Source organism: Struthio camelus, chromosome Z (assembly GCF_040807025.1).
Source record: "Struthio camelus isolate bStrCam1 chromosome Z, bStrCam1.hap1, whole genome shotgun sequence".
NCBI classification, from domain to species: Eukaryota; Metazoa; Chordata; class Aves; order Struthioniformes; family Struthionidae; genus Struthio; species Struthio camelus.
In genome coordinates this window covers 34,649,813-34,673,948 of record NC_090982.1, presented here as the reverse complement: position 1 = coordinate 34,673,948, position 24,136 = coordinate 34,649,813, and the positions used below count along the sequence as shown (strand labels likewise).

Genomic DNA, 24,136 nt, shown 5'->3' with positions numbered 1-24,136 from the left:
CATAAAGTCACCCCACTCCCTCTAGACTTTTTCACATCTGATACTAACAGTGACAGAGACCTGGCCCATCCCAAACCTCCTTAACTTTTGCCAAGTTCTATACAAGAATCTACAAGAACTCAATCCTCATGTGTCTTCTCTTTGGCTATTAGGCATTTTTACTGGAAACCACATAAGTATGACATTTTATAGTATGTTGCTGAGGGTCTGTAGACATCTCAGCCAGTCTGGAGAATTGAACCTTGCTGGTCATGCTGGATAGGTATGGCATTACCTGTACTGCCTATTGTGATTATTCTCAGGACTATGTTAAACCTCAGATCTTTACTGGGCATTAGGTAGGAGAGTGCTGTTTGGTGGGAACAGGCTAAAACCTTGCTAAAAACACACTGACAGTTAATGTGAGCAGTAGTTGAGCATCAGTGCCTAGACTCACATTGTGGCATTGTTTAATTTTTTAACGGAGATGTAGCCACGGGGGCAAAAGTCCTCAGTAGGAACAAGCTGGCAACTTCTATTTAAAAATTCTCAACTTAGAACTTTGCTCCAGAAATCACTGTGTGATATCCTCTCTAATTATAGTCTGCTTTGCTTTTGTTGACCCATCTCGCTAGGAAACTGTTGTGATGTCTGGCTTACAGATGCATTGGATGTGAATTTTATGTGGGTCCTGAGTATAGTTTGAAAAATGTATTGGTTGTACAGCTTTAATTAATACTATTAATGATGGATAAGGTATAATAAAATACTTCCGTTCTATTAATTACCTATATTATCATTGATCCCAGAAGACCTTGGAATACCTTTATATTCTACAAGGCATAAACACAGCCTTTGAGTGCTTTCACTTTAAAAGCTTCAAGAAGTTAGAAAATTGTTCCCTTGTCTAACTGTTCATCTAATGAAATGTTCATCTTCTGTCTTTTAGTCATTTGCTGAGATAGTAGCAGTGAGGAGAATTGCAGAGCCATTTCTGTGTAACTGCTATCTGTTTCAATTTTAAAGATGTCTCCTTAAGTGAACACAAGAAAGTGTCCACTGGGTGACATGTGAGACTGTGATTGCTGTGGGAGTTCTTTTTCTTTATAAAATTTAAAAGATAGAGCTGCTCTTTGGCTGACAGGAATTAAATGATACACATTTAATGAAATAGCAAACTCTAGAAAGTGCACTGAATTATAGCAGTTCATTCTGCTTATTAGGAGGTTTTACTGTTGTGCAACGCTATTTTCAAATAGGAGAACAAAAAGACCTTCTAGGTTGAGTTCCTTTTTCTAATCTCTCTCCCACATGATCTAGGACAAATGCAGCGTGCAGACTTCAAGAGTTTGATATAAGTGAGGCTCATCTGAGTCAACAGAAAACAGAAGCATGCAATAAGGTGCTTCATATATAAATGGCAATAAAAAACCTGTCTGCATTAAATAAGTGAGAGGCTGTCTCATATGGGATTTGAAGCATGCATGTAGTATAAAGCACTCCAAGTGTATTACAATGTAACATTCTTTTTTTGGAATGTGTTTTTTAGTTAAGCACTGATATGAAGTAAACTATGTGATGACAGTAGGTTTCTTTGATCCCTTTTCCTATGGAGTTTAATTATAATCTGTTACTGGAATTTGTCACAGCTGTCTTACTTCTTCATTCGCAAATCATCATAATTGTGTGATTTTAAGCCATAAAGTAAGTGCTGGTTCAGTGTGACATCTTATTGATTTTTATTTGCTTTGTAATCTTTTAAAATCAAGAATAAACAAAAGTGTGTGACATAAGGAATAATGCACACCCAAAATTGTACTTTATAAGGCTGTCACTCCAGTATTTTGCTGTGAATCAAGGTAATGGAACTGAAAAATAGAATTTTGTAAGCTAAATGTTCCTTCAGAGTGATAGGACGAGACCTTCCTTTGTGGTCGCATGACTAAGTGAGCTGGACACACTATTTGCAGGTTAATTATGTGCATGTGTAGAGTCCCTTTTACACAGGCAGTACTTTTTACTTACAACAGTGCACAGTGATCCTAAACAGATTTCCACTGTTTAGGAAGTTATGCCATTGGAAATGAAAGGAGAAACAAGCTCTGTCTACCCCTATAGTGCTGCCAAAATGTATACAGGCCAAGAATGATTGCTAAAAGATTATCCTGATGAATGGTTGCGGGGGAAGAGCTCTGAAAATTTCCTGGACTCCTTCCAGGAACATCCAGATTTTCATCAGTTTTTAGAATTTTAAACTAATAGAATTATACTGAGTATACTTAGCTGGTGAAAAATATTGAGCATATATACATTGAAGTGATGTAAGTTCCAATGAACTTTATAAATATGTGTGTATGTTTCAATATAGGTAATGTATAACTAAATTGTATATCTTTATCCATAAATAAGTTGTGTATTCACAGGAAGTATGTAAAGAATTAAGCATCACATTCCCATCCATTTCTGAATCGTCACTGAGTGTTCAATGCCAGTGTGCTACTTTTGAACAATTAACTCTAAATCTTTTCTGTGCTGCGATAGATTTGCACTATGTAGCATTTTAGCAGGGAAACTGATAACAGCTTCCAGGATCACAACATTAATGCTGAGGATAAGCTTGACTGGGCTGGATCTATCGTAGACACAGCTATCATACCATCTCAAGTGTCCAGAGAAAGTCATCCTAAATTTCTGCTTAATTACAAAAACAGTTGTTGCTGTCAGAGCTTGAAGATAGTCTGAGCTATTATTTTGTGTTTGTTCGTAATTGTTCAAAACTATTTATTTCATAGAAAGAGGAAGAAGACACTGTGGGCACTTAAAAGAACTGGCTTTTACAAGATTGCTGTACTTCCTCCTTTCAGCTAAGTTAGAAATAAAACCAGGACCATATCACTAACGTATGTAAGGAAATTGGGTCAGTGCAGGCCAGGCTCAACAATTTCAAGATACACAACATTCACTTTTAAGTTGTTTAGAAAGTTTCTGCGCCTTTTGGAAATTTGTAAATTCAATTTAAGTTCATTATTATCAAGTAAAGATGATAGCTTTTTAATATTTTTATTTATTTTTAGATTATTTTAAATATTATTTTACGTTGACAACTGGTTTCCCCTTTTCAGCAGTACCTACATGATCGTTAAAGAGTGTGAGTATTACTATTACTTTCTGAAACTCTTTGCAGTAAGAGACCTCAAAATCATTTATGCTGACCTTTAAAGTTTAAATATAACCAGAAATATCTATTTGACTTCCTTCTACTGGTAAAGCTACATGTAGAAAAAATGTTCTCTTTGTGAGACATAAAAACCTGCAAGGTTTTTATTTACTCATGAATCAGTTTTTATTCATCTCTTGATTATGAGTGAAAGAAAGAGTCAGTTTTTTCTTAACTGATTGTGGCAACATCTGTTTTGTTTTCATAGTTTACCATATTGATTAAATGAATACAGCTGGTTACTGTCTAAACAGTTTAGATGCTTGTTATCATGCATTGTTTTAATTTACAGATTGATATTGACTGTAAGGTCCTGTGAAAGATAACATTCTTCTGCACTGAAGAATGTTAAATAGTCATGACAGCAAAGAGAGTTTTATATCTCTCTGAAACTGAGGTTGAAGTTTTTTTCTGAAATGCAGGGGAGGATTCTTAGTGTAAAATATATATACAAATACCTATGACAGGTAAATAATTCCATTAGAAAGAGGAAAAACTTTCTTTACTTAAGGAAAGAAAAGGATTTTTGGGGTGAACGATCGAACCAGTCTCACCTCACTAAAAGATCTGTAGTGAAGGTTAGTTATAACTACTGTAAGAGAGGTCCACAGAGGTAGAAACTATGATTTCCACCTTGTCAGGAAGGGAAGAGGTATCTCTGCTGTAACTTAAGGTGTAGGAGTTGTTTTATTTTATTGCTTAGGCCTTTTACAAATATTTTAAATTACGCTTTATGTTTTAAATATTGTGGATAAGTGTTTGTTATGTTCTGTTTGTCATAGCTGGAATTAAGTGTAATCTAAAATAACCACATTACAAAAGGTCATTTGTAGGTCAAGGATTTGATGACTTTGCAAATTAGGACCTTGAGTAGTACAGTGCATCTCCATTTGAAATGCGAGCTGAACAGAGGTGTGCCATCACAAGAGTCTCAAAAATTAAGCATCTTCTAGTCACTGTTGGTGACTTGAAAGCTTCTAGCATACAATAAAAACGCTGGATGCAGACTTGAACCCCAAGCTCACAAGAAGAGAGTCCTGAAAGTGTACTCCAAGGCATATCTTTTTTTACAAGTAATTCTAAAACTTTTGGAAAATTGACTGATATAAACACTCTATAGTTCTTGTGAAGTTCTAATATGGAAACGTTCAGAAGGCCCGATGGCTTTACGGACCAGTTACTATCATGAACAGTAATGGCATCCTTTAAAAAAGCACAGTTTGCTAAGATCTCTGGATGAGAGCTAGCTATACATGGAATATACTGCTGAAGCAGTGTTCCATGCATGATTTAAAGGAAATCCATGGGATGTTTCTAACTTTTCCTTCCTACCATGCATTTTGGCAGGTCATAAACATAATTTTGAAGGTAAAATTAGCTTGCACTGCTGGAGTCCTTCAATACTATCAAGAATGACAGATCCCTGGAGAGACATGTCTGAAGCTCTTCATAGGGACCTAGGCTGATAATGAGTCAGAGCACTGCAAAGCGGAAGTATGACAGCACAGAAGAGGGCCGAGTAAGCAAAACTTCTAGTAAAAATGCTTCCAGATCCTCTGCTCTCTCTCTCTTCTGCATGTGACCCTATGTCCTTCCCCTTTGTAATTGTGATAGTGTCTAAGGTCCAGTTCTCAGAGCAATGCTTTGGTTCAAAGCCTATGAAGTAAGGACAAACACAAAAAAAACCCCTAACAAATCGAGCTATGAAGGTAGAGTGACCATAGAATCCATCAAACTTTTAGAAGTTAATCAGCTATAGCATTTATCACTCAGCTCGAGCAACATGAAACAGGTTATCGCTTCTTTATAGTGCTAACTGATTCACCATTCTGTAGTCATGAAAGTTCATAGCCTGTTTAAATGCTTCTGTAAGCAGCTGTCTGGAAAGAGCAATTTGCAAATGCAGCCTGCAAATATGGAAAAAAGCTGAACTGTGTAGCCATGATTCAATCACAATGCTGCTGGTATATTCCAGAGCACTTTGGTTGGTGTGAGCCATGAGTAAACTACCACAGAATAGCCTTAAAGTGAAAGGAAATGATTGTTTGCGGTACACGGAAACTAATTTTCTCAGTTCTATTCTTTAAGTGACATCTGTTTGTGCTGTTTAAGTTTCTAATTATTTTAAGCTTTGTTTTTAGAAATACTAATTTTATAGCAAGGTGACTCAGCTTTCTTTTGACATGCACTTTTACTCGTTCCTAGTTCTGACCTTAGATTTCACTTTATTACTAGATAATGAGGACACAGTGGTAATAAACTTATTGAGAATGGAGAAGTGTTACCCTTCTCTTGTATTTCTTATTGAATTTTAGATTGCTTGGGTACCAGTATGCAAAGCCAAAATAAAACTAGTATTACATAATCTCCACTATTTTTCTTTTCTGTATACTGTATCCTTGAAGTCTTATATTTCTGTTTATTAAAGATGTGTATCTATGTACAACTTTGAACAAGAAGTTGCTGAAATAGTGAGATCAACTTCTAATTAGAAGTACAGGTACTAGGTTTGCAGTATATCTGCACTATTTATACAGTACCAGAGCATATCAGTGCCTAAGCAGGGATAGCAGGAAGCAGAGTCTGTAGTTTATGAAATTGAACTAAACTTTGAATTCATTAAGTGAGGAGTTGAAAAGCTTTGAATTTTAATCTGCAGCTGCAACTCAAAGGAATTGCTGTCCATTGATTTCCAAGATGTGCCTTGCAAGAAGAAAAGATTCTGTTATCGGTTTTCATACCACTTTTCTTTATGTTTTGATATATTTCATAAGAGAAATAGTTCCTCTAGGTGAATATACTGAAAACTAATCTTTTGGGTGTTTATTTGGCACTTGTTAAAGCAACAGCCTGCAGTTGGATCATCTTGAATTTACTTGTGTGTGTCTGGAAGCTTTAACCCCAGGACACAATAGGCATCGATCAGCATTAGGAGAGCCTTTACTGCTCTGTGTTTCTGTTGTCCATGGATGCCCAATCTGGAGGAACTGGCCAGTGCCAGCGACCAGAAACTCCGCTTATATATGTGTGGTGATGTCACTCCTGTATCAAGCTCATTGGAGCAATATTCTGCACAAAATAAACTTGAAGTCTTGTAAGTTCAGCGATAGTATGGCCTTAATCCTCTGGGGGGTCGGGGGGGGGGGGACGGTGTATGTTATCAATCAAGAATCTTACCCCTGCTTTTAGTTCTTAAATATCTTGATGTTTAGCAGAGCATGGACACAATTTAAGACTTTAAGGTTAGGGAATTTCAAAATTCCTTCAATTTCACACTCACTTTTTGGTCTGCATCATGATTTCTGACTGTCAAGACAGTTATTAACAAGTGTAGGACTTAAAAATAAATGTAATACACTTTCACAGGAAAAAAAGACTAAAAACAATAAAAAGTCCACTCTAAACTATTGTGCTAGTGGGTTTTTTTTTTTTTTTTGGTAATCTAGGTGACTGCTATGTCTGCTATTACATTCTGTAATGTAGTGGTATGCATCTGGATACTTGAAATGGATAGTTTTTAGAGTTTATAAGTGTATTTTTAACAAGCTCAGTATGTATTCCTTTTGCCTTTTGTATGCTTTACATACTCCTCATGTTTCATTTAGCAGCATGTGGATACTATCCAAGTTTATTTATGTTTGATAGTTATTAGGATCTTTAAAAGATCTAAAAAAGAAAAGGATTGATTTGCAACAGATTAGATTAATATTAAGTGGTAGTAAGGGTTTTTTTTAATTGAATTCGCTTGCAAGAAATCTAGTGTACAGGAATATAAGAATAACAGTCTCGTGCTGTTTCTTGGTTAGGCTAATTACTTTTGAGATCTTATGAACCCTTTCTCCTCCTTACAAGTCAATCAGTTCCATACTTCCTGGAGAGAAGAGCTCATGAAGAAAATCTGCATAGAAAGAAAAATGTGGCTGCTCTTGTTAAATCTGACAGCCTAGACATAGTTTACAATAGATACTGCAATAAAACACATAACGGCTTGTCTTTTAAAATTCACTTAACACAAACATAAATATATATTATTTTACTCTTTAGAAACTCTTTAGAAAGAGTTTACCACCTGCCTTATTTTCCTTTTTCTCCAGCTTAGTTCTGGTCCAAGGTAAAGGAATGAAGACAAAGTAATGTGGCACAGGGCACAGGTGAGCCATCTAAATATGAAGGAGACAGTAGTTTGGTCAGATGTCAATGTTTCTCTTTACATTTTTTCATGTTTGCACCGTAACATGGAGAAATTTTTGGAATTGCCCTCTGGCTTGCTTGTTGTTTCTTGTAAGTAACAATGAACAAGGCAAGAGATTAGTTTTTAAATATAGGCTTGATTTGTTTATAGTGAACTCAGCTGAGCTCTATGAGTATGTCTTAGCATAGTGGGTGGCGATAGCTGTTCTTAGTTATTAACTCATCCTTGTGGTTACAGTACAGTGGCTGTGAGGGAGTCAGCATGTCCCACCCTCCACCATGTGGGTAACCTTAGAGAAGAGCATGGCCTTCTAACTCATATCTACCTGCTGTAATATCCCAACTTCTTTCCAGGCCTTGTCCGTTGTCCTTCACAGGGGAGAAACCCTGCTCCTTTCTGCATAGTATATATTGTTGGCAGAATACAGAATTTGACCGTTTAAGAACAGTGAGGATGTTTATTTCATCCTAGAAGGTGTTTCCAGTGATAATTAGTGAGAAAGCATTGACAATTCATGGTGTTACACACCTACTATCACTATTGTTATTCTTACTGCTGGGAGGAATATGCAGAGAGCATCCTGTGAATGGCTGTCCTTGTGGGATAGGGTATCGCAGAAAAAAATGAGAGAGTAACATTTGTAATGTGCTGTTCAAGACATGCCACAAAAGAAGTTGGTTTGCACATAGTGAAGTAGCAGAAGCTTGTTCAGATCGTCTGTTACAATGGCAATTCTCATTAGGGATTTTAGTAGGCATTTAAAACATTTTAATTAGAGCTGTTAAAGATGCCCTTCTGAATACTCAGCAGTTAATAGGAAGTTACTTGCTGACCCAGAGTGTTATAGAAGGTAGGAAGAGGATGCTGGTGACATAAGTTAATTGCATAATCACCATGATATAATATGCATTATTTATCAGTGACAACACAGTATCTCCGTTAGAAACACTCGTAATTATTTAATAGCACATGTTAGTGCTACTGTGTCATCTCTTGATAACTGTGCAGTGAACTAGTGAATTTGTATGCTTGTATTCTAATACATCAGTTAGTGAGCAGGTATTTTATAATACTTCCTATATTTTTTTTTCTCAAGCAAATCTCCTGGGAATGAGTGCCCTGACTACTAGGCACTTAGATATTTTTGTGTGGCTTCTCTGGTTATTTCTTTTACTACAAACTTCAGTTGCAAAATGAGTCACCTCAGGGTCTGACTGTTGTGGGATTTAAGTGCCTTTTTTTTTTTCTCATGCTACCAGTCTTCTGATGTGAGAAAATTTGTCATAAGTCATGAAAATATCCCCTTTATTTATTTAGATATTGTAACTTCTTTTAACCCCTTTGTATTTGTAAACCACATGCTGAGGTTTTTTTCCTCATTTCCTAGAACATGCACCCACTGTAACGTATCTCTGTATTGGGGAAAATAGCCGAAGATATAAACTCACTAAATTAGTAGAAATTAGTTAATTTTGCATTTATCCAGAAAAGATAGTTTGTTGACATGGCAAACTTCCTTTTCATATTAATTATATGTATGTTAAAAGAAAAAGGGATGCAGTGTTCAGCTAAATTCATCATGCACTCTTTAAAGCATGGGCTTTTGTCATTTTAGCCCTAGTGTGGCATCTTTGAGAATAAGCCGTTTAATGTCAATCCAGCAAAAGTCTTGGGTGCGATCACCATTCTATTGAAGCTGTTTTCTGCTGCTCTGTGGAGATGAACTACCATAAGCAAATACTGGAAAAAAAGGGAGCTAAAAGGAATTAGGATCTAAATAAAAGCATTCAAGAAGCTTCACTGTTTCTTAACTCTTTTTAAAGCCAGTTCATATAATACAGGAAAGTTTTGTGAGACAATATTTTTATGGACAGCTGCTTGGGGTACAAATAAGACTTTTCACTAATCGGTGTATCTGCTGCACATGCATTTGAAAACTGCTCCCTTTGTATTCAGTGCTGTAGGAATTCTGAATTTTTTTTTGAATAAATTAATGCGGTTCTGCACTAACTGTAATATGTAATATTGAAAGGTATACTGAGCACTGGAGAGATTTGTAAATCAGATTAAAATCAGTCTTGCTTTACTGAGAGGATTTTTTATATATTTAGTATTTAAAGGGAGAGGTCTGCTATGCCATGCTATTAACAAAAGCATCCCAAGCAGGCAATGCAATTTTTGGTTTTGCAAGGTCAGATTCATTAGAAGGAACCAGTTTATTATATGTCTACATGATAGTGTAGTATAGCATGAGTATACCCTCAGCTCTTGTGAAAATTCATCTAAGAGTATCAGTCCACACATTTACATTATCTTTTCATTTGACAAGGTTATTGTTACTGTTCCTTGTTGATACAAATCCTAGAGCCTATTTGAAATGTATGTTGAAGGTCACTGCAATGTCAAGCATATATTCTCTTATATATTACTGTAAGGCACTATTCTTTTCCATGGACCATAACGAATTATATTATAAATTATGTTTCAATTATTCATCTTTATTTCTATTAAAAATGTACCATATACCAATTATGCGGAATTGTAGATGGCTCAGCCATATAGCTGACATCATTAGGCATGTTACATTATAATCTACAGAAAAGCAACTTCAGCTCTTAACACCAATTTCACTGCATAATTGCTTTAATAAATTGACTCTACTTATGGTACATTTTCTATTAATATAAAATAATTAACACAAGAAAAAAGCACTGCAACCAACAAAAAAGCAGATGGTACTATGTACAATAGGGCTTTATTTAGCAAAATAAAGCATGTCATTGGGCAATTTCAAGGTAAAATGTGTAATTTACTGAATGTTCTTTCACAGAGTTAGTAGCAAGATCTAATTCTGCTATTGAGTAAAATGGGTAAATAGTCCCAATTTTGTAGATCAGCAAATAATGAAATATAATTACAGATAAAGTGTCATTAATATTAATTAGTTAGACTTGTGCAATATTTCTGTGAAAAGTTCTGTGTCAGTGCTAAGCATTAATAATTTCCAATAACTAAATGGATTATGAGAATATAATTTGTGATTTTTTGTATTAGCTTTATTCTTGAGCAGGTAGTGTTCCTGCTAGGGGCACAACTGAGCCGAAGAAGTCTTGGGCTTGCTGAAACTGTCAGGCATGGCAGCTCTGATAATTATGTCTAAAGAGTGCTCTTGATACTTATTGTGGATGCGGTTTATATCATAGAGAAGAAAATAGTTGCATTCTTGGATTAGAATGTATCTGACCGCTTTAAATGCCACTGGAGCCTTTTAGTACTGACCAAATAGTTTTGTAATCTTTGTCTCTTTTCAGTGTTTTTGACAACCCTTCTGTTCCTAGAACATGCAAAATGTGTTGGACGTGCAATTTCAAGAAGCAGTAATGAGCACATTTTCATCTTCTTGATTTGCATTAGTAAAAATTAATGTGACTCAAAAGGATTTTTCCTGATGGAAGCAAGAAATCTCAAATTCAGTAGATCAGCATAAACCCATTAATACAATTCAGTACGAGACCCAAAAGACGAGTACTTTTGGGACCCATTGCCACACATAAAAATATAGCACTCTGTGTCCCTTCTAGTACACATAAAGAGGAAAACATTTCTGTGATTACCCTGAAATCTATTGGGAGTTGTGTACTTCTGATTTAATGGTTTTATTTGTGCTCTTTTCACTGAAATGACCACTTCACATTTAACTTTATAATGCAGTAAAATTTTCCTGTCAGGTTCTGCAAAATCACTATTTGCTATTCCCATTTACTTGCTGATATTTCTTCCGTAAATGTTAACAGTGCCTCTCCAACATGTGCTGAAAAAATTCCAATTACCTATTTCTGGAAAATGTTTTAAAAGGTGGAAGCTACTTGGAATGTTTTACTGTCATATAAGCACTTCAGCAGGAACTGTCAGGCCTATCTGACAGATATAAAACAGTCCTATTTAATCTAGCTAAACAAAATCACTTGCAGCTAATGCTTCAGGAATGTCCTTAGTTTCCTGACGAATTAGTATAGTGCTATTGAGTGTTTATTTGAACAGTAATAGTTTATGTGCTTGAAAAGTGTCATCAGTTTAATCCTGAACTTTAAAATAGATTTACTGGACTTTGTGGTTTTGCAAAATTTTGTGAATCTAACTTTCTGGAGAAGGACCAATAATAGTGCAAGTTATTGCAGTTTGCTATACAGAATGCAAAATTAACAGGCAGAGCTTTAGTGAAAAACCTTGCATGGCTGGAGATGTCAATAATTTTCCTCATAAATGATATCTGGACTTGCTTCTTAAGTTTGACATAAGATTAGAAACTTGATTTGAAGTATCATTTTTCTATAATTTTTCTGTATATTTTTGGCCATAGATTTCCGGGATGTGTAAGGTTTAAAAAATTTTTCCCACAAATAAGAATCAGTTTTTACTGAATGCATTCTTGCTCATACTCTATTTAGCACTTTAAAAATTCCTTGGTAGTCAAGGTTGCAACTGACCTACAAACACCTGGCAATTTATAACCAGTGGTTTTGCAAGATTGTCTTAGCATGCAAAAGGAAATGTATGCTGTCTCCTAGTGCTAAAAAGAAGTAAATCACCAGCCATAACCTTCCTCTCCAACATGACTGCCTATCATCTCCGAAATAAAAGTGAAAATCTAGTTAGAGTAAGATTCTGATGTCTCTCTGCCAGGTGGCCTGAGGTTGATCTTAACTTCTGTTGACCTTGGTAGATTCCATGAGGTGACATCTTTTCAATTGCACCTTCTGAGAAAGTAGCTGTTGGTGATTTTTTTGCTTAATAAAAGGGGAGGCTAATTTCAAGAAAGACAGCATACTTCATGCATAGTGTGGAACACACATCTATGTGCAGAAGGCTAGCTAAACAAAATAGTTTCATTAAATGTAGTCTGTTACTCAAGAATAGGTGGAAAGAACTGAAGAAGTGGCTGTCCCCACCTTGACAGCTTAAAAAAAAATACTTCTGCAAAAGGGGTGAAAGTGGTAAAAACATTTCTTCTAAATTATGCTTTTAGCCTTGGCTTTGGCTGGAAGGATAGAAGCAAGAAGTTTCACAGCAGAGTAATACTTACTCCCATTCACCTGCAGACATACTTCATTTTTTCTCTTAAGAGTAGTCCAAAGATACTGTGCTGGATAGACATAACCGTTGTTACTTCGTCTCTTCTGGTGACCAAAAAAAGGGGAAACTAGAGCAGTATCAGCATCTGACAGCCGATGAAAATAATTCACAGTGCCCTATAGGCAGTGACCAGAAATAGATTTCCTCACTCTTAAACACAATAGTAATCTGAATAGCCCAGAGGAGGATGCACAGTTATTGCCAGCAATCTTGTATCAACAAAAAGTAAAAGATCTATTTCTACATATATAATGTCCTTGAAGGACATTGCATGGTGATAATATCGCTGGGCTAGGTACAAAATAGCCCTGGTCAGTGTTAGCAGTTCTTGAGTCGCCCTGAGCTTTGGAGTTTTGTCTCCAAACCTCTAGAAGTTTCAGCGGCTGATTTCCTTGTGAATGGCCAACTTGCTCTGAAAGAGCAATTGTGGCAGTTCAGAGAGAGGAGAAATGCTATTGCCTCCCTACCCAGCTAGTCAAGAGAATATAATCCCAAACTGCTGCTTTGCAAGAAAGATTTAGCAGTTAGGGGCAGCTTTCTACATAATGTAAAACCACAAAATTGCCCGTATCTTTCAATTTAAGATGTCTTATTATATCATTATTACATTCTGGTAGGTTGTATTTTTCTACTTGTTTTGTATTGCTCAAGGTCAAAGTTTAACATATAAATGATTTGTACTTTCTAAATTTTTATAGCAAATGAAGTGCTGATTTAAATTAATCATGTTAATTAATTTATAATGACAAAGATAGCAAATAAGCCAGTAGCCTATTCAACTCTTACACTTCAGAGATTAAGGGCATAATCTGGTAGTCCCTAATTGCAAAGGATATTTTATTACTACTGTATACACATAGCTCAAAGACAGAGATATTTGCTTTCGGTAAGAAATATACACTTTTATAAAAGACAAAACAAATTGTATCACTTTTTAAAGAGTGAATAATGATAACTGAGTTTAGTTTAGTTTTTAAATTCTTCCTCTTCAGTGAAAAACATTAAGCCTGAAGTGAAATCAAAAATAATAAATAATTCAATAAAATATTTTGTTCAAAGTCAGAAAGAAGTACCAGTGTGGAGTTTGACAAATGTCTCACATCTTTGCCAATATAAATTGTTCAATTTATATAGCAGAAATTTTTTACTAGTTTTACTAAAGACTGAAATTGACCTTCTGATACTAATATAAGCCACTCCTAAACTCTTGTGGGGAGTATTTTTCTATCTAGAATAGTCTAAAAGGAAACTTAGGTAGATTTTTAATAATGAGAAATGCAATTTGGACATCTGCAGAAAAAGGCATAACTGTTTCCAGTCTAAAAATAATGTCTGAATCCACAGTACTTACATAAGAACTCTTTTCTTGAAGAGCATAATGTTAACAAATGCATATTTTTATAGCCTTTCTAAAACAAATCATAGCCAGTTTTTTTGCCCATTTGGAGTGAAAAAGGCAATGGAAAAGAATGCCCTATGTCTTACTTTCCTTTTTAACATTTTACTTTGCTGCACTCCCAGTCTAACCACGTATTACACATATTACATTACCTTGTGGCTTAACAGGCAGAATATTGTAGTAGTCCACAGACAGGAAGTAACTGATGAGAAATTTAGGTATTGCGCTCTAAATCGTACATCCTGTTAATGACTGAAGGTTTATTAATTTAATGACCAAAGGTTGAGAATCCAACCCTGAATGCTTACATGCCTGATGCACCAAAAAGCTACTGCTGCTTCTCTTCCATGGACATATCAGGGATTTAAGTGTTTCAGCACAGCAGAGAAGCTAACTAATGCTGGTCAAAGCATTGCTTCCACTGTTACACACCTAGTGCTAAACTTTCTCACATATCGGTGCCTATGAGTGTATCAAGCTGCAAGGCAGACTTGATGAAGCCTTCAGGATTCAATCCTCTTCATTAAACTTCTGTGTAAGGGATATGTGAGACATTACCACTGAAAATGGGAATGATGCACTGATGATGCACCGCTTCCTTTATAAACGGATAGTCAGGGCTTCTGCTATGTCTGGATAGACAAGTCTTTAGATGGATAATGACTAGCTTAAGCTCTGTACAGCATAAATGAGGTTAACCCCCTAGTGAGAGAGAGCGCTTCAAATACATAGTATCTGAGAGAAGAGTAGTCAGGAATATTTCCTCTTTTTGGCTGGTGAAGGAATTAGAGAAAATTTCATGCTCATCTGTTTAAGCTGGAGTCAGATATTTTCATCTCTCCCACATAAATTCCCATAATGAAATAATCAAACTATCCAGTCTCATAAAATGTGAAAAAGAGCTCATAGAATATGGCACACAGATGACACAGGAGGTATAAAATGTGTATAAGTGTAGGTACTGAATTCATGAGTCACTTGGGGCTTGCTTATGCCTAATTTTTTTTTACTAGACCATGGCAAAAACTGAATGTGGGGAGGAAAATGGCAAAATAAGTAAGCTGCAAGGTCTTCAATCTTTGTTGCAAATAGATAAAACTGTATTGAAAGGAAGTCTTTCATGGAATAATTTAGGAGGCAGAAAGGCATAAGTTGTCATTACCAGTGGACCACTCTTCTTTAAAATATGTCTTCCTCTGTTGCAAGGAATTAGACTGATATTCTGTAAAGAAAAGATAATGCGGAAGTGGTTTAAAATTTTAAAAGGGAACTAGAAGTCCTAAGTAAAAATTTGTGTATATTTATATGCCTAGTGGAACAATTAAGCAGTGAATTGTAGCTGAAAATACATGATGGAATGTCCTTGCACATTCATTTTTGTGGAGTACTTGAGCATGTGTACTAATGAAGGTCTCTTAGCCAGCAACTGCAGCTGCATTAACTGCAAATTTTGTCTAGAACCAAATTCAATGCTTGTCAGTCATACTGTCAGGAAAGATGAAAAATTAATGATGAAAGAAAATGCTCATCTAGAAATTATTCCGAATAAAAAATCCAGAAGCGTATCTGTAGTTTAAGTTTACTCACCCAAGCTTAATTTCCAAACTTCTAAGACTTGTCCCTCTATGGCAGTAAGACCACTATCATTTTTTCCGAGATATAGAAGACAGCTGTGAATGTATTACATTCTTGGAAGTAGTTGCTCCAGAGTGCACTAAATATTAATTAAATTTACAACAACAGTTTTGAGGTAAGTGGTAAGACTCATGCTATCTGCTGTGGAGGTTGTATTTTCTCAAGTCATTGCATTCTCGAAGAAAAGTAAGACTGTAAAGATTTCATTCAGAGACATTCTGGGTAACTGGATGAAAATGCAAATTCCACCTCATTGTCTCTCACAACATCTAATTTTCCTTACCTTAAATAATACCTAACTTAATTTATGGAAGAGTCAAAAAATTTACTTTACAAGAATAAATTAAAAAAAAAAAACAGACAATTCCTGCTCTTTCATATATTTAATACAAGAAAGCATATCGTTGAAAACCATCTACTGTTTCAAAGTGCAACTGCTTGTTAATAACATTGAATGAACTGCTTGTGCTGATTGCTGGTGAATAACTTTGGGTTGTAGCTGCTCACATTAATACGAGTAGAATTTTTGCTGTCTAAAATGATGGTGTGAAACAGATATGATAAAATATAGTGTGAAAACCAGTATTACTTAGCTGTGTTGCATCTATACAGTTAGAAGCAATGGCATCTTTTATGATATTATTTACTAGACCTGTCATTTACATGAAACACATGGATAACAGGAGTTTTTCTCATATAGGCCTTCTCTTCTTTTATCCCACCACTTACTTCTTCAAGTAGGTTTTTCAACTTCTTATTTTGCTCTAAATCACAGTGAGTGCATTTTGAATTATGAAGGAGGTGCATTTTACACAGAGGAAAGTTGTTCTGTCTCCTCTCAAATCACATAGAAGAGGGCATAAGATTTTGACCTAGGATCAAAAATAGCTAGCCTCGCACAGCCTATGAGGCTGCTTGTGGTAGATCTTCAATCTAGTGTCTGTTACAGATGATTTTTACATTTTGAATAAATAATTGCTAATTATTCTCCTTTTTTCTTCATATTCTAAACTATGCTGTTTGCAACATAAGTTAGAACCAGTTGAAGGAAATTGCTTGTGCAGCTGGGAGAACTGAATTGGGAAAGGAGAAGTAAACACTGAATACATGTCAGTTGACGTCAGCTGTTCAAACTCTTCACGTACATCAAAAGAAATATAACCAAAATGTTCTTGAAATCAAAATTTCTGCTTAAGACTTAGAGAACTCAAATTTAAGCAGAGTGCAATGAAGTCTTCAGCAATATATTAAAAATGGATAACATTAAAGACTTCAAAGGTAGCAATGCAGTAGGACTACTGCACTTACAGAATGGAGATACAGGGAAAGAACTGTCCTCTTTTTCACTTTGGTCATTAAATTAGAGAGTGTTGAAGTTAATCAAAGAAATTTAAATTGAACTGCAGAGATCTTGTTGTAAGAACAACAGCTAAAACAAGACAACAAATAAAGAGAACGTAATCTTACATTTTCTCACCCTTAAAAAGAAGAAGAACCAAAAAAATACATTAAGGGAGTTTTTAAACAGCAGTACAGAGAAAATAATTCATTGACGAATCTTAGTCTGTTCTTTTTCAGGGTGCATGCTCAAATTGCGATATTCTGATAATCTGAAGTATGGCAGTGCTCAGAAGTTTTTAACTACCCAAATATTTTTATATTTGAAATTTTTAATTATAAAGTAAGTATCCTGTTACAGCTTTCACGTTTTTCCAGATTTGTTCATTTTTTTATTCTGTAACTCTTTTTCAATAGTATTTGTTTTATTCTGTACTTTTAGCATTTTGGTATATTAAAATGCTATCTGAAAACAAAGATACGTTGGGGTGGGGAGAAATTGAGGGTAGAAAACAAGATTTCTGTAATATTTCTGAGAAATCTACACCATTACTGTGGAGCTGTTATGTACTAACAGAAATCTGAAGTGCTAATTATACTTAACAGTCATGTAATACATATCAGATGTGCCCAAAGTTTATAGAATTAATCTTATGTTTTAGTATTTCCATAATGCAGATCTTCATGTTTTGATTGTAAATGTAAAGTCATATGGTGTTTCCATTGCTTTCAAAAATCACTTTGCATTTAATTTCTGATCTCAACCAATTACTTCACCTCTGACATTTCAAGAAATGACATCAAAGCAATATACTACAGTGGTTTCTATTGCTCTTGAAGGTCAATATTTTCTGTAAAAAGCAGAAAAGTGATGGAAAGTGGTTATTATAGCCTTGGATGTGTCTAAAGGATTATTTGAAGGCTATTTCCAGCCTTGCATATTACATTATACAGGAACAAGAGTGCCACAGATTCCGCAATCCCAGACAGTTCTATGTTAGCATTAAGTAATGTTATAGCTGCCGCAAATGGGATCATCCATCTTATCCGTGTAGCAAAGGTAGTAATCACTTTCCACCTATGCCTCTAGATATTTGCATGCTTAATTTCACAAAATCCCTTCTTAAATCAGACATAATTATACATTTATTCTGGCAGTATACCTACCAATCTTTAGGTGAGCTTTTCACTGAACTTGTATTCCCAACACTGTGCTTTAGTCACTCATTCATAAACAGTGTCTCTGGTAGGATGTCCTCTTTAGCTCTCCTATTTTACAAAGTCTGAGGATTTGGGAGTCTGCTCTGACCATCCATGAGGTGTAAGATGTAAACTGCTTTCTTTTCCTTCCTGCACATACCTAATTCTCTACCCGTTCAATTACCTTCAGAATTAGTGTTGCAGCCTCGGTCTTGATTGTACTACAAATTGTTTAATCACTAGACTTTCCAGAAGCTGACTTTCAATAATTAAGTTTGACATTATCAAATAACCCATTACCAAATAATCATAGTTAAGTTGTGATGAACATATTATTAGATATTTCATGTGTAGTAAAAACATCCAGATAAACAAGAATCCAGATAATTAAGTAACTGCAATGTATCATTCATACTGAGATGCCATAATGTCATTTCCACAGCTGAAACTGAGTTAAAGAAACAAAATAGGACATCTCTTGTAACTTATAACAGCATAGATTTCCAACCCCTGTAGGCTGTAGTTTGTGTCTTTTAAAGTATTTATTTCTAAAAATCACTTTTCTATTTAATTTCTACTTCACAAGTTTGTGTTAGTTGCAGGGAATGAAGAACTATCGAAAACTGTGTAGACTTAAATCAGTCAGTGATATGTTGAAACACATTATTGCTATGATAACAGTAAGAGGGCAACTTGAAGGACTGTAAGGTATAGAATATTACAGTTAAACTGGAAAAGAAACGGAATAAAGTCAAACATTTTCATTTGTATTGAAAATAGATGACTAGTGCTGACTGTAAAAGTTATTCATGGAATATAAATATGGACTTAAAAATAGAGTGTGTATTTTTACAGTGTATATACACATAGCTGTAAATCAATATGTGTCTATTTATATCCAAGTATATAATTTTCCACTTTGACCTAAAAATCAAACTCAATCTAAAAATGTATTCAGTGCAGTATATTTAGATATGTTAACCTAAACAGATTTTGTCACTATATATAGCTATAAAATGTATAAAGCGGGAAAGAGAAGAGAGAAATGAATATCTTATGAATTAATGTTTGTGTCTATAGTCTTAAAACTACAAGCTTTCTTACTGATCAGTTTAATAGAAAAGAGTTTTTTTTTTTTCCTTTGATCACTTAAAAATTACATTTTATATTTCCTTAAGGAAATGCATTTTCAATACACTGAAAGTTCAAGGCCTTTATTTCTTCCATAGTTCTCTAAAAGTATTTGTTGGGGACTTTACTATGTGGATTTTTCTGAGACTAATTTCAAGCTCTTTCTTCATCAAGTTTTTAGAAGTAAATATGAAATCAAAATCTGAGGATGTCACAAGGATTGCTAAAAAGGTGTGTAATGAGGAAACTGAGACTGTTTTGCAGAGTTTCTTTCTTTATAGAAATAGTAACAGAATGCAGTGAGAGGTCTTAAACTTTTCCCTAATAGATCTGATGATATACTCGGCAGATGACATGGCAATAGACAAACTGGTCTGGACTACTGGTCCGACTACTGTCGCAATTCTTACGTTGCCATATGGTAATCTGGTTGTTTAAACTGCAAATTACATTGTCTAGAATGCTTGCAAACTTTGTATATTTATTAAATAAGTTGAATTTATGTCGGCTTTCATTAAGGAAAGGGAACTCAATCAGGGAACTAAAGATTGAGTATGTCCTCATTCAAGATGAATAATTAGCCAAATCCATCCATGAGATAGCAAAGAAAAATTCACATTGAATCTAAAAATCTAATGAATCAAACATTGTAAGAGCCTGCTAAATTAATCTTGCAACTGGACTACCTATCAGTATATAGAACAGAATGCTATCTTAAATTTGATCAGTGATGTTCATATCAATCAGAGAAGCAGAGCAGGTTAACAAAAATTGTTTCACACTGCCACTTCAAAGGTTAATAACCTGTGAATAATTTTACAGTTAAAGACCAGTTAAAGATTACCTTAGACTAAATAAAACACTGCACATTTCCTACATTTACAACCATAAATAACCCTAAGTGTGGAAATACACTGTATGTCATTTATATCTGGAAATTACTTAAATGTAATACTGGGTGTTGGAATTTTATATAAATTTTTAAATAACTTTCAGATGAATTTTTTAAATTTTGAATATGAAAAGGGTCTCAAAAGGTGCTGAAAAATAGTCTTATGATCACTGAGTGCAAATAATGTTTGAAACACTTGACAGTGTTGTCAATGAAGCTTACATGAATAACCAAATCTTTTGTAATTTGTAGTAGAACTTAGCTAGCTACAATGGCAATAAAAAGCTAGAATAGTTATGAATATAAAGTAGGTATGTTTGCATCTTCAACCTATTAAATTGCAATAGTTTAATTACTTGTACAATAAATTACATAATTATTTAATTAGCACTAAGAGCAATTATGTTAATTATCACTTACCATTTTATATCGAAAGGAGATAGTGTTTTCCTGACAAAACCACTTTGCAGAAGTAATGTTTTACATAGAGGTGCCAGAGAAGCTCCGTAATTAAAGTTATGTCAACACATGTACTTAAAAGGGTTTATTCAGCTCCCACTGAATTCAAGTCTTTCCGTTGTTTTAAATGATGGCTGGAATGGGTCTTAAATAAGATTTGAACTTACTAAGACTCTTATGAATTAATTATACAGTTCTCTCCTCTCCCACAGTTTATATTCTTTCTCTTTAAAAATGCAAATTCATCAAACCATCAAGAACAGGTTTAGTTAGTGGGTGATCACTGTTAGACTGATAGCAGAAGATAGGGCAGAATAGGGAGGGATGGGAAGTTCTAGTTAAAAGTTGATTGATGTTATAAAATAGTGTAAATTCCAGACAGGCAATACCTTGAGTTTGTAAAATCATGTGTTGGTGTTCTTCTCTTTCCAGGTGATTCTCTGTATTTAGTTTCAGAGTTTGAGTGCAAGAGCTGCAGAAGGACAAAAAAAAACAGCTGCCCAATGTCTAGTTTTTTTATGTCGTACTTCAGTTAGTTACAATTGGCATTACTGTCAAGAGATAGGGAAATGCTGATTCAAAGTGCTTTGTGCAGAGTCCTTTGAGTGTCTTCTGCAGCCTAGAGTGCACTTTGAGTGCAGAGTTCTTATACAGAAGTTAAGAGAATCTTTTTGTGTGGGACCTCATACTTTAAGAATTTTCTCTTCCAGCTTTATGAACATGTCTCAGGTGGAGAAGTTTCTAATCATGCAACTGCATGAAATCCAGATGTGAATTCATATAAATCTGCTCAATGCTGTCAAAGTTTAGGTGTTCTTGGCATTAGCTGAAACAGTGCTTTATCCAATGACAACTCTGTTACTGAAACAAAGCTTATACAAAGCTTATGTCAAAGCAAGACTTTTAAGACCTGCAATTTTGGATGTGGTAGTTAGGTGAGATTTGTGCTCCTGAACCTACCTGTCACATCATGTGACCGTTTCAAGATATATCTGATTAAAATAAATGGAAAGAGTAAATTCAGGCACAAGGGAATAAAAAACTCTACATTAAGAGAACTCTTGGCTGACTTTCTTCCAACAAAAGAAGGTAAGTTCTTGCAATTAGCTAGTAATCAGAGAAGTTATATAAAGATTCATAGCTCTTGGTCTAAACCACCAATGCAAAGGATGGTGTGAACTGCAAATTTTGGTTATTGACTAAGAATTCTATGCTTCAGTTGAAACACAGGCCATACCAAGTATCCAGTGATTTTTTGGAAGCAGAGTTAAAACAATGAGAGGCATCATTCAAAGGAAGAGACTGACTGAGGCAAAATGCCTGAAATGCACTTAACATTGTAATAAGAAAGGATAGTCTAGCATCCTGGACTAGTTTAGATCTTCCAAGGTAGAATATAATTCCTAAAGATTGCCTGTTGGAAGCCAGGAGAGAAGGTGCTGACTCTATTGCTATTTTTTATTGTAAACGAAGAGAAGACTCAACTAACTGCAGTCTCCCAGGGCAGGGACACTAGCCATTTCACTTAAATTTCACCTGTTACAAAATAAACTAGGATTGAATCCTACTTTTGGCCTACTCAGCATAATAACCCACTGCTGTTGTGTGCAGTCAGGCATGGGTTTCCACTGACTTGCTGAGATCCATGTCTTCTCTGGAATACCGATTTAATTTGAAGTAAGTTAGAGGAAAAAAAACTATTGCTTATGTCCGATTTTAATATTTTCCTTAACTTTTAATATCTATTACATTAAAAAGTGTTTTCTTTTTATATTAAGTTTTTTAACATTTTAAAAATTATTTTGTATTTAATCTTTTAGTCTAATTGTAATGCTTTACACTGCCCTACAGCATAACTGAGATTTTCTCTGATGCCAGATATAGGAATAGCTGTAAAGAGTCAGCTGTACAGAGTTTTTACATATTTGCCTTGTACAGGGGTTACCACTATTACCTAGTAGTTCTTTTCCTTAGCAATTTTTCTCCTAGTTTGTCTAACATGGAGACATCAGACTTGTCATGATCTTCAGAACTCTCTGCAGTCATTAAGGAAAAAAACGTAAAGGAAATGGTATGCCATCTTTGGGTAGCAGCAAATATTAAGTGAGCAGCTGCATGCCAAAAGTAATATTTAATCTATAAAGTTTTTTAGAACTCTTTCATGAATACCATCTCCCCCTGGTAACTTATTACTGCCATTTTTTGCGGTCTGTTATATAACCTCTTCTGCAGTTGCTTCAATTTCGAACAGATCATCTGAGTTCCCATAGAGAGGGTTTGCAGCATGAGAATCTTCCCAATTCCTTCCACAAGGAACAAAGAGTAACATTAGTATTTCCGCAGTAACCTTAGCTTCTCTGAGTGCTCCCTTTGGTCTTGGATCAAGAGTTGGCCTTATGGACTCTCTGGCAGGCTTCTTATTCCTGGTGCATTTGAAGGAAAAGTTCTTACTGGTTTTGACTCCTTTTACTAGTTACATCACAGACTTTTTCTTGGACTTTTTCTAGTATGTTTTTACATTTAATCTGTGAGAGTTTGATTCTCCCTACTGTAGTCAGCAGACTTGCTTCCTGCTTTCTGACAGATGACCTCTATGTTTTTAACAATCATCCTTACCCTGCTATTTAGCCATATAGACTTAGTCCTTTCCCAGGGTGTTTTTTTTTTTTTTTTAACAGGTGATATCCACTGACCTAGGGCTTCTCATAGGATGCTCTTAAGTGGTCTTTGTGACATCTCTAAAGGCTTAATTCTCCTATTCTCCTAGCTACCTTTTTTCATTTTTTTAAGTAAAGATTCCTCATTTTTATTTTTTGAAATTGAGTTTTCAGTTCAGTTAGGTTACAGAAACTGTGGGAAGATTTATCTCCTCATGGGCCCAGAACGAGCAATGGCAAAAAGCTGAAACTTCCATCATCCTGTAATCTCATACACGTTGTACCTGAATTCAGCATATTATGACTCTAGGTCCCATATGTTTACTTACGCTGTCAACCAGCCACTGAAAAATGTTAATAGACAAATTAATTCTAAATACAGGTAAGTGCGTGAACTCTGAGAAACTGGTTCTCTTCTTAATGGGCTTGATGGCCTTTATTTTGAGGACATTGAATACCAAATCCTCATAAACTGTATATGTACAGGCGACTCAAAAATTTTAAGAACTGGAGAATGAGAGATAAGGGCATTACTGTTAATTCATGTTCACAAGAAAAACTGCTTTCTAAAGCATCTGAATGAAGATCTCACTTAACTTCAGCAGGCAAAGTTTATTTCAGAATAATTATGTCACTACCAGGGTGTATTTTGTTTTCTAACAGTAGATTACGGAAGGAAATTTTGAGTATCCTAGGGTAATATATATTCTTGATCTACATGCACAGTAGGTCAAAATGTATGCAACACCCCTTAATCTGTTTGGTCTTCTTTAATGAAAATACATCATTGCAACAATCAGCATGAACTCTAGTCCTTAATGAAAGGACTAGCTTATTTTAATAAGAATATGTTTTCTTGTTTTTCTTTTTTTAAAATGATGTATATCAAATAATAGTATAATGT

At 34.9% G+C, this 24,136-nt stretch overlaps 1 long non-coding RNA gene across 1 annotated transcript in view; it reads left to right on the top strand.

Annotated features, from left to right (window-relative positions):
- The first annotated feature begins 3,074 nt into the window (after positions 1-3,074).
- Positions 3,075-24,136, top strand: part of LOC138064378 (uncharacterized) — a 46,324-nt gene continuing 25,262 nt past the window's right edge. The window contains exon 1 of the long non-coding RNA XR_011137616.1: positions 3,075-3,127. This is a non-coding gene — a long non-coding RNA (uncharacterized lncRNA). The remainder of the gene's footprint in view (positions 3,128-24,136) is intronic.